Source organism: Carcharodon carcharias, chromosome 32, assembly GCF_017639515.1.
Source record: "Carcharodon carcharias isolate sCarCar2 chromosome 32, sCarCar2.pri, whole genome shotgun sequence".
Classification (NCBI taxonomy): Eukaryota; Metazoa; Chordata; class Chondrichthyes; order Lamniformes; family Lamnidae; genus Carcharodon; species Carcharodon carcharias.
Genome location: NC_054498.1, coordinates 20,578,105 through 20,589,847, shown reverse-complemented (window position 1 = coordinate 20,589,847; position 11,743 = coordinate 20,578,105). Strand labels below are relative to the sequence as shown.

Here is an 11,743-nt window from a genome sequence, read left to right as displayed (position 1 = left end):
TGGGGGAAAGGGGGTGTCGGGGGAATGGGTGGGGGGTGCAGGGGAGGGGTGGGGTGTGGGGGGAATGGGAGGGCTGGGGTGTGGGCAGAATGGGGGAGGGGGTGGGGTGTGGGCAGAATGGGGGAGGGGGTGGGGTGTGGGCAGAATGGGGGAGGGGGTGGGGTGTGGGGGGAATGGGGGAGGGATGGGGTGTGGGGGGAATGGGGGAGGGGTGGGGGGAGTGGTGGGGGAATGGGGGGGTGGGTGGGGGTTTGGGGAATGTGGGGTGGGAGGGGGAATGGGGGTTGGGGTAATGGGGGTGGGAGGGGGAATGGGGGACGGGGTGGGGGAGGGAGGGAATGGGAGGTGGGGGAGTGAGGGGGAATGGTTGGAGGGGAGTGAGGGGGAATGGTTGGAGGGGGAGTGAGGGGGAATGGGGGTGGGGGAATAGGAGGTGGGGGAGTGAGGGGGAATGGTTGGAGGGGGAGTGAGGGGGAATGGGGGGGAGGAGGAGGGGAATGGGGGAGGTGGAGGAGGAGGAATGCGGGGGGTGGGGGAGGAGGAGTGGGAATGGGGGGGAGGGGGAATGGGGGTGCGGGAGGAGGGGGAATGGGGGGAGGGGGAGGAGGAGGGGGAATGGGGGGTGGGGGAGGGGAAGGAGGGGGAATGGGGGAGGGGGAGGAGGAGGGGGAATGGGGGGTGGGGGAGGGGAAGGAGGAGGAATGCGGGGGGAGGGGGAGGAGGAGTGGGAATGGGGGGGTGGGGAGGAGAAGGCGGAATGGGGGGGAGGAGGATGGGGGAGGAGGGGGAATGGGGGGAGGAGGAGGGGGGATGGGGGAGGAGGGGGAATGGGGGGCGGAGGAGGGGGAATGGGGGTGGGGGAGGGGGAGGAGGAGGAATGCGGGGGGAGGGGGAGGAAGAGTGGGAATGGGGAGTGGGGGAGGAGGAGTGGGAATGGGGGGGAGGGGGAATGGGGGAGGGGGAGGAGGGGGAATGGGGGGAGGGGGAGGAGGTGGGTGGGGGAGGGGGAGGAGGGGGAATGGGGGAGGAGGAGGGGGAATGGGGGGTGGGGGAGGAGGAGTGGGAATGGGGGGGTGGGGAGGAGGAGGAGGAATGCGGGGGAGTGGGGAGGAGGAGTGGGAATGGGGGGTGGGGAGGAGGAGGGGGAATGGGGGGAGGGGAGGAGGATGGGGGGTGGGGGAGGGGGAGGAGGAGGAATGCGGGGGGAGGGGGAGGAGGAGTGGGAATGGGGAGTGGGGGAGGAGGAGGGGGAATGGGGGGGAGTGGGAGGGGAAGGAGGAGGAATGCAGGGGGAGGGGGAGGAGGAGTGGGAATGGGGGGGTGGGGAGGAGGAGGAGGAATGCGGGGGAGTGGGGAGGAGGAGTGGGAATGGGGGGTGGGGAGGAGGAGGGGGAATGGGGGGAGGGGAGGAGGATGGGGGGTGGGGGAGGGGGAGGAGGAGGAATGCGGGGGGAAGGGGAGGAGCAGTGGGAATGGGGAGTGGGGGAGGAGGAGGGGGAATGGGGGGGAGTGGGAGTGGGGGAGGAGGAGGGGGAATGGGGGGGGGAGGAGGAGGGGGAATGGGGGGGAGGGGGAGGGGAATGGGGATTGGGAGGGCAAGTTGGGATAAGGCGGGAAGGATGCTGGGGGGAGGGGGAGAGGGAAGGAGGGGGAGAGGGAAGGTGGGGGAGAGGGGGTGAGGGTAGGGTTTCTCCCTATCTACTCTGTACAGAACCCTCATGATTTTGAATGCCTCTATAAAATCCCCTCTCAACCTTTTCTTCTCTGAGGAGAACAGTCGAAACTTCGCTAGTCTATCTACGTAACTGAAGTTCCTCATCCTCGAAACCATTCTCATTAATCTTTTCTGCACTCTCTCTAATGCCTTCACATCCTTCCTAAAGTGTGGTGCTCAGAACTGTTCGGGCCCCATCCCAGCTCTGCTGGTACTTTACCTATGGGGTGATGAGGCTCACACCATGTGGGAAGCCTGGTAGATTTAGCTGAGGGGGCTGGGGTCAGGCAAGGGGAGGTGGGGACCTCACTTGTACGTCCCCTGAGCCCATCGGAGGCATCCCCCCCCCACTTTAACCCTTCACCCAGTCTCTTGCATCTGCAACTCCCACCTCCCCCACCTGTCTCACTGAGACCCCCCGGTCCTGTACGTACCTGGTCTCCTGGGTGTGGTGTGACTGCCTGTAGTACCAGAAGTGGCCACTGCATCTGGCTGGCACTGCTGTGACTTCAGTGCTCCTTGCCATCCAATTGGCCGACATCTCTCTAAGGTGGGCCTTCCTATCGAGATACGGACAGTAGTCTCGCTTTAATTCAATTAAATCAGCTCCCAGCATTAAATTATTGCACAGCAGCTGTTGGGATTGTGGGCGGGCTTCCCCACCCCCGACTTTTTAGCCATGGGGGTGTGGGGACCATGGTGCCCTGTAAAATCCAGCCCAGAGAGACTGATGAAATGGGCAGGCACATGGCAGATGCAATTTAACACAGAGGAGTGTGAAGTGATACGTTTTAGAAGGAAGAATGAAGAAATGCAAGATAAACTTAAATGGTGCAATGTTAAAGGGCTTGTTGGTGCAGAGAGAGCCGGGGATGTGTGTACACAAACCTTCTGAAAATGGATGGACAAGTTGAGAAAGCTGTTTAAAAAAAACCACAATGGAGCCTTGGCTTTACTAATTGAGGCATAAAGTACAAAAGCAAGAAAGTTATGCTAAACCTTTATCTTATTTCTTACAAAACACTGGCTAGGTCCCGGCTGCAATATTGTGTCCAATTCACAACATTTTAGGAAGGTTGTCAGGGCCTTGGAGAGCACAGAGGAGTTTTCCTTGTGCGGAACCAGGTATGAGAGATTCCAGTCAAGTGGAGATCTACAGAAACTAGAATTATTGTCCTTAGAGCACAGAAGGTTAGGGGAGAGGTGTTCAAAATCACGTTTCCAATGGGAGAAGGCTCCATAACCAGAGGATGTCATTGCAAGGCAATTGGCAAGAGAGCTAGAGGTAATATGAAGAAATATTTTTGAAACAGCAAGTTGTTGTGATGTGGAATGCAGTGTCAGAAGAGATGTGGATGCAGTTTCAATAGTAACTTCCAAAAGGAATTTGAATAAATACTTGAAGAGGAAATATTTGTTGTCAATGTGGAAAGGGCAGGGGAGTGACACGAATTGGATAGCACTTCCAAAGAGCCTGCACAGGCATGATGGGCTGAATGGCCTCCTTCTGTGCTTATCATTCTACGAAGAAATAATTACCACTATAGTGAGTTGAGAGTTTCAGTAAGGGTGAACAGGCAGTGGAATCTATCATTGAGCTAAGGAACAGCAAAAGATGCAAGGCTGATGGAAGTTGTATTTGGCACTGTGCTAGCTTATGGTGAATCACAACAGTGTTAAGGAAGTCATTGTGGGCAGCTGAAGTTCCTAAATATTAGAGACACATTCATTCACCAAGAATGCAATAAGCAAATCATTTAATGATAATAAGCCCCTTCACTGAGTGATACACTGCAACAAGTATACAGGGATTTGTCAAATTTCCACAAAGTTAAGAGAGTGAAATCAATTCTGGGCAATATCAGAAGAACTGTCTCTTTGTCCTGAACTTTCAGACAGTTATTGACCCAGTAATACTAACATTGAACAGCAAGATTTCATTCTCTTTAAGTTTAAGAGATGGAAAGTTTCCGAGCAATTTCCTGACCTTCTGCCATAACTTTAGGAAGATTCCAGTGATACCCATCTCACATACACTGCATGGGAGGGTTCGTGTCTTATTATCTCATTGACTTGATTCAGTAAAGAATTTTAATCAGAGTTTCAATGTTTCCTCATCCTTGACCTTGTATTAGAGGGAAAGGATGTGTGGGGATATCCAATAATACCTCAGCATACTGTGTGGCTCAAGAACATCTTAAAGTTTCTCAAACAAAGATGAAGGAATGGCACATAAAAATACTGTGACTCGAACATTTCAACCAAGGGATGAGGTGTTAGTGTTACTGCCTTTACATGAGGATCCTCTGAAAGCACAGTTCAGTGGTCCATACAAGATAGTTAAGAGGGTTCGTAAAGTAAATTATTTGATAGACTCCCCAGATCGCAGGAAAAAGAACTGGCTCCGTCACATCAACTTGTTGAAACCATATCTTCGTAGAGAGGAGAAGAGGAAGGAGCAGCTATGTCAGGTAGTAAGGAGAGTGGAGGATGACGGAGACAGTGAGAGTGAGGCAGGAGGAGATTTAGACAGTCCATCAATTGAACCTCCTTTGAAATGATTAGCTAATCCTGAAATATTAGGGCAGTTAGATACCATGTTCTCATACTCAGAGGTAGGACAATGAGAAAAGCTAGTGAGGTTACTTATCAAATTCAAAGGAATTTGCAGGGATGAACTAGGGTGTACAACTATAGCTGTGCATAATATGGATATAGGGAAGTCTTCTATAAAACAACGCCCTTATCATTTAAGCCTGGAGAAACAGGCTCAGGTAGAAGCAGAAATCCAGCACGTGTTGAAAAATCACTTAATTAAACTGCTGTTGGCTGCCTTAACTTAACTAAATCCTTCAAGGTAGCGATCGATGCCAGTGAGTTGGGGGTGGGTTGCAGTCTTATTTCAAGAAGATCAATCAGGCACAGAAAAGCGAGTGGGATATTTTTCTAAAAAGTTAAATTGGTGTCAGAGAGAGATATTCTACCATAGAAAAGGAAACTGGCTCTAAAACATTTTGAGATATATGTCTGTCATTTCTGCAAAGAAACCTTACTATAGACTGACCATAATCTCCTGGACTTTATAGAGATGTTTAATGTCAGACTGTTTCGATGGAGTTTGTTACAATAGCCTTATAACTTGAAGATTGTCCATATTGCTGGAAAAGATAATGTAAATTGCTGATGCGTTATCCAGAATGTAATTTTGTTAGTATAATATGGAAAGCAAAATATCTGAACCTATGCAGAGATTCTGTGTAAGGAGTGAGTGAGAATGGGTGAGTGCACGTTTAAAATTTTTATATGTATGTTGCATATGTTTTGCAATGAAGCACATTTGAAAATGGTGTTTCATTCCTTACTGGTGGAGGCATGTGAGGAACCTGGTTTTGGAAAATTCGAAGGACATTGAATTTTGGACATTCTTCCTCCTGAGTTATTTTTAAAAGTTTGCAATATTAATTTGGGCTGTGACTATGCCATTCTTCAAGAAACCAGGGGTCAAGATAGATATCCAGCAGGGAACGCCTGGAGAGGGAGGAGATACTTTGTATATCTAAGTTAACAAAAAATTGCTGTTGCCAGGCTCTTGCTGATTGGTTTAAAACACCTGGCCTAAGAGAAGTATTCTCTGAACATCTTAGTCTTTAAAACTCTCAGGCAGAGGGAGTGAGAGCAAGGTTGCCTTAGCAGCAAGCTGCAAGACAAAGACTCTCTCTTTCCTTCTCTCTGCCCCACCTTTGTGTTAAACCTTCCTCAGAAACATCTCATCAGAATAAATCATCTGGTTTTTTTTTAAGTCTACAAAGCTGTGATAATTTAAAGTCATCAGGGACAGTTTCACCGACAAATCCATTTGAAAGAACTTCCAGATCTATTGTGATCAGAGATCTATTAGATCAACAGCGTCAAGATCTCTTCAAATTTTAACCTTTTAAAATAAACTTTCCCATACTCCAGTCTCTGCAGAAGAATATGTTTATCTAGTCCTGTTTTGTCTTTGTGTGTGTGAGTGTATGGGAGTTTGAATATCTGTTTATTAAAAAGGGGGAAATTGTTACACTTCTAAACTACAACTTGTAGGTTTAACAGTTTATTAACTTGTTTTTAAAAAGTGCGTTGTTTTATAATAATTTTTTTTTGTGTTTACTGAAAGAAGCCTGGTTAGCCATTTTATTCTGGGAATAACAGTAACAACAGTAATAATTGGCCAGTTTTGTGGGCGAATTAAACGTTTAAACTATTGTTGCAACCTGTGGCGAAGTGGGGCTAGAATTAACTGCGCACTCCTCCCATCACCATCTGTAACATAAGATTGGGGTCTCTCAGGATTTGAAGCACAAACATTGAGTGATTGGATGTAGGTTAATAAGAATTGTTAAAGGATAAAAGACAGCTACCAGGTTTCTGATTCATTGGTATCTGACATAGCTTTGGAAGTTGTTATGACTTTTTTAAAGATGGAAGACTTATCCCTGACTGGTTTACAAAAAGTAACCAAGGCTAAGCTAAGGGAATTGACAGATAAGTTGAAATTAGTAAGTCATGATAGAGGGGAGGAAAGTTCTGAGGTAGAGGAGTAAGTTAAAGTTAGAAGTAACCAAAGAGGTGAGGAAAATGGAGATAGTTGAAGTAACAGTACAGGGAAGCTCTGAGGGTAGGAGTGACATCCAAAGATCTAAGTGTTTCCATTGTAACAAAGTAGACACATTCGGGAAAATTGCTGGAAGTTGTGTGGGAAATCCATGGGAGTTATTGGGGTACATAAGGATGATTCAGAAAAAAAAGCCCCAACTTAAAATACAATTGATCAAGTTGTAATGTTAACTCCAGTTGTGAGTCCAAGTGTGAACACTGCTATGAGTGTGGGTGAGGTGAACAAGGTACCTGAAAACTACAGGGAATTCTTGTTAAAAGGAACAGTAACTCCTTATTGTTCAAGTGAAGCAGGTAAACCTTTTGTTCATTTGTGTGATGTGGGAGTCGCTGGCTAGGCCAGCATTTATTGCCCATTCCGAATTGCCCTTGAGAAAGTGGTGGTGAGCTGCTTTCTTGAACTGTGGTGTAGGTACACCCACAGTGCTGTTAGGAAGGGAGTTCCAGGTTTTTGACCCAGTGACAGCGAAGGAATGGCGATATACTTCCAAGTCAGGATGGTGAGTAACTTGAGGGGAACTTCCAGGTGGTGGTGTTCCCATGTGTCTGCTGCCCTTGTCCTTCTAGGTGATAGAGATTGTGGGTTTGGAAGGTGCTATCGAAGGAGCCTTGGTGAATTCCTGCAGTGCATCTTTTAGATGGTACACACTGCTGCCACTGTTCGTCGATGGTGGAGGGAGTGAATGTTTGTGGATGGGGTGCCAAACAAGCGGGCTACCTTGTCCTGGATGGTGTCAAGTTTCTTGAGTGTTGTTGGAGCTGCACTCATCCAGGCAAGTGGACAGTATTCATTCATGCACAGTACTCCAGTTTTGGTTCCATCAAAGCTCTGTGAAATTGTAGCAAGACTTCTTTATTTGTATATTCCAATCTCCTTGCAATAAAGGTTAACGTGCCATTTGTCTTCCAAATCGTTGGCTGCACCTGCATGCTAAATTTGACCCAGACTTTGGCCACAACGGATAGGCTCTCCATCACAGCGAAAATCCCGGAGAAGGCCGAAATTTGAAAATCCTGCCCCCCGAGCCAGGCATTTCCCAATCTGCATGGGGCAGGAGTTGGGCTGGGGTCCGCGCATGCACAATTCACAGAGGTAGCTGTCCAGTTAAATCACCATCTACTCTGCTGAGTTCTGATTTTTGTAGTCCAGCCATGTGGATCCTAGAGCGCACTGAGCAGATCAGGTCGTAGGAGATCTGTTCTCTGTGTATTTGCTTTGGATAACCCCTTGGAGAGGTAAGGTATCCCTGTGAAGTTCCATTGAAGTTTTCAATTAGTGATCCAGAAGTTCCAGGAACTTAACTCCCACAGTTCTCTAGGGAGTATGAGGGTGGGACTGCTCTCTGCCAGGACAATTTTCCTATTGCTCCAACTGAGTCTTGCACCCAGGTGCGCATAGCACTTCATCCAAGGAAGCATACAGGATGGGCCTGGTACCCTCTCACGCACAATCAGTAGAATCCAGTCAATGCGAGCAGCCAGAGCCCAGGGGGAGGTCCAAAGGTCATGAGGAAGAGACAGTGGTACGAGCTGGGGTCAGGAGGAGGAGCAGAGGAAGTACAGATTCCACTCTGTGGGGAGGGTGTACATACTGAGGACATTATAGCTCAACATGATAGAAAACCAGTGCCGAAGACTCAGGTTGAGCCATGATGTTGAGACAGACATTTGTCACATGGTGCAACAACTGGAGCCACAATCCATCTTCTCCCATGACCTGCCGGTGGCTGTGAATGTTACCGTCACATTGAACTTCTCAGTCGGCAGCACACAGATGAATTAAGGAAATGACTAATGCCCTGTTCGCTCATGTGGGGGAGTAAATTAGTTTCCCCATGGATCTTGAGTGTCGGACTCAAAAAGCTGTAGTATAAGAATCTAGCACATGTAGGGTTAATGTGGGACTGAGTACAGTATCGCCTACGCAGTGATTTAAGACAGCACATGACCCTCAGCCAGGGTCAGTTCAGTGTTGGACAGAGCCGTGTGTACCAGCAAGCATGGAGACATCTCCTAGCTCGTACCCTTTACCGTATATTTGTAAATAGTACTAAGAGTCAATAAAGACTTACCTTTAACCTACATATGGGTAAGTGTACGAGCACGTCTACAGATCTACTAAACTATAACCTACACCTACAGCAAGGTGGCAGCTGGTGAAAAAACCCAAGACCTTGCAGAAAATGCAGAGAAAAACTAAAATGCTGGAAGGCAGAAAAAATCCAGCAAAGCAGTCAGACCTGAAAAGAAGCTCCAGAAACAGAGGAAAAATCGACTGGAAAAACCTCCAAAGAAAAGCCTGGAAGCTTGAGGCAGAAATGTAACATTCCTTACTGCAGTAGAAGACTCCATTGAATCTCCTTTGGAAGTCCAGCTTCAAATTCTGGAGTGTCAGCTGCCCAAGCAGGGATGAGCTAAATCTTTTAAAACTCCAGGCTGCAGCAAGCCCTGAGAAACCTTCAAATAATTCAGAGTCAGAAGCGCAGTTTGAAAAAACCCGTCGCTAAGACCCCAGTCCCCAAGTCAGCGGTCAAGCACGTGGCGTCCAAGCTCACTCCTAGACGGAAAAAATAATTAAATTAAATAATCCGGGGGGGGGGGAATTGAGACTTCTAAACCTGACTGAGAGAAAGCAAAAGCCAGGTTTCGACACATTTGTGACTTTAAAATAAAACACCAAGCAAGAGAATTCTCCAGGCAGGCAATCTGGGCAGCCGCCATTGAAATTTTTTTGTTGAAGCGCGATTGCCATTGAAGCAGAGCCAGCCAAAACCGGTAAGTGCACCTTTGCCTCCAAGTGAATGGCGATGCCATCTTGAAATTCAAAAAGCTCTTAAAGCCGAAGCTATACTTCTAAATTTTTAACCGTGGATCAGACTTCCATTCTTCCAGAGCAATTTTGGCTAAGGCGAGGGCCAAACATGACCCAAAATTGGGCACCTTGGAGAATAAAATCTTTAGATTACAGCACTACATCAGGAATATGTCAGAAATCAGAAAAAGTACGTTAACATGCTTTTATACTCATTTGGTGCATTTGCAGATTAGGTAACCCTAATGCAAAGCATTGGTGAGTCTTCAACCAGCTTCGATGAAATATTAAAAGCTTTTAATAAATACTTTAATCTTCAAGTTGTATAGTTCACAGAGCTTGAAAAGAGGGATAGAAAACCCCAGTAAAGCTATGGAAGAGAAAAGGACATTACCAGAGCAAACCACACGAGGGCGTCAGAGATGCCAATAACTTTCCAGAAGTCAGCCCCATGCATTACCTGAACCGCAACAGCAGGCGGCAGTGTGGAGCAAGCAGCTGACTGTGAATGAAGGAAAGCTATCTGATGAAGCCCAAAATATATAAACCCAGCAAAAGGAAAATGGAATAAGGTTGGAAAATGCTCACACCAAAGCTGAATTGGAAGATTTGAAACACAAAATTCAAGATGAGTATATAGCTTAAACTAAAGTCTTCAATGAACCAAACTGTTCAAGATCTGAACAAACAGATTTCTGAGGCATCACAGGCACCAAGAGGAAATAATAACTTTGAATTCCATTGTTGGCAAATCGAAGCGTGAGTTAGGAAAAGCAGAAAATACACTCAAGTTGTTGCCTTGAAAGAACTGAAGATCCAGTTGGCAGAGAAGACTAGAAATTCTCTATATTCTGGGCGGAAGACAAAAGGCACAAGAAAGAGACTACAGAGCTAAAGAAAATTGTTGGACATTTAAAAGAAAACTTAGGAAAACGTTACATTTTCAAAGATATATATGAAGAGATGAAAATTAAGAACCTCGGCTGGGATTTTCCAGTCCTGCCCACAATGGGCCTGACTGTGGGAGGGAGGGAAAATTTGGTGAGCCAGCAAAGTGCCCATTGACGTTCCATGGGATCTTCCGTTCCCATAGCGGGTGAGACCAGAAAATCCCAGCCCTAGAATGGCAAGACCAAGTAGAACTTCTCACAAAAGAGCATGAAGAGTCTCAGAAACAAATAGCAGAAGTGCAGTTACAGAATGTGGATGTGAATAATAGCGCAGAGGGATTATGCTCTTCTAAAGGAAAAATGATCGGCACAGAGAACCAACTTTCATGTGTGAAAGATTAGTTTGCAAAGGAAAAATAAAAACTGATGAGAACACTGGAATGCTGCTCACAGGAAGCAGAACACTTGAAAAGATTAAAGGACAAACTTGTACAAGCAAATTGAACAAAGATAGATATTCTTACTATCAAAGTGAATAACCTCACACTTCTCCACATTATACTCAATCTACCACCTGGTTTTTCACTCCCTTAACAAGTCTATATCTCTTTGCATCCTCTTTGTGTCCTCCTTATAGCTTGCCACCCCACCCACCAATAGATGGCTTTGAGTTCTTTAATCAAATTCTCTAAAAGGTAGTCATACCTTGGTGGGGGGGGGATAGTTTCATCTTAAAAACAGTTTTCAATGGGGATTCCACATTCAGTAGGTAACATCCAAAGCAAACAGGGTCCCTGGATTTCAAAGGAGGAATTTTTGATCAGAGTTAGGGCTCACCAAGCTTTTGCTCGTCCAATCCTGGAGTACGCAAGTTGTGTGTGGGATCCTTACACGGCGAGAGATGCAAATAAGACTGAAGTGATCCAAAGATGTGCTGCATGATTCTGCACGAGTCAGGATGGGGAATGCATCACTATCACACCCTGGATCAAAGATTTGGAATGGGAATCACTACAGTAAAGGAAGGAGAAAAGTAGAGTGACCACGTTACACAAAATATAGAGTGGACTGGTGGGAATTGACAGAAACAGTACCTGGTGCCCTCTGGCTACTCTCCTCCTTTTTTATATATTTGTAAAAGGACTTACAATTTTTTTTATATTGCTGGCTGGTTTACTCTCATATTCTATTTTTTCCCTTATCATCAACATTTTTGGTGGCCCTTTGCTGGTTTCTAAAATCAATCATCTGACTCACTACATTCTCTGCAACATTATAAGCCTCTTCTTCTATTCCAATGCTATCCTTAACTTCTTTAGTGAGGCACTAATGGGTCTTTCATTGGGTTGTATTTTTGGTGAATGCTTTGCATTGTTTTTTTAAATGTTTCCCACTGTTTATTTATCGCCATACACTTTAGTCTATTTATTCAATCAACCTTAGCCAGCTCACCGCTTCATACCTGTGTAATTATTGCTGAAAAGAGAGACATGTTGCCGGAGCTTTTCATCTTGCACTCATCAGGACAAACGAAAGAATGCCAAACTTCAAACAATCACAACAATTTATACCGCAGGAGAAAAGGGCTGATGATTGGTTGGCAAGTTGACTCTGATTGGCTGAGGCATTGTCATGGAGAAAATAATTGGGAACTATATTTCCCCACCTAAT

The 11,743-nt window shown here is 46.4% G+C and overlaps 1 protein-coding gene across 1 annotated transcript in view; it reads left to right on the top strand.

The window, feature by feature from the left end:
• Positions 1 to 11,743, top strand: part of LOC121272006 (hydroxylysine kinase-like) — a 38,402-nt gene that overhangs the window by 868 nt on the left and 25,791 nt on the right. The window lies entirely within an intron of this gene.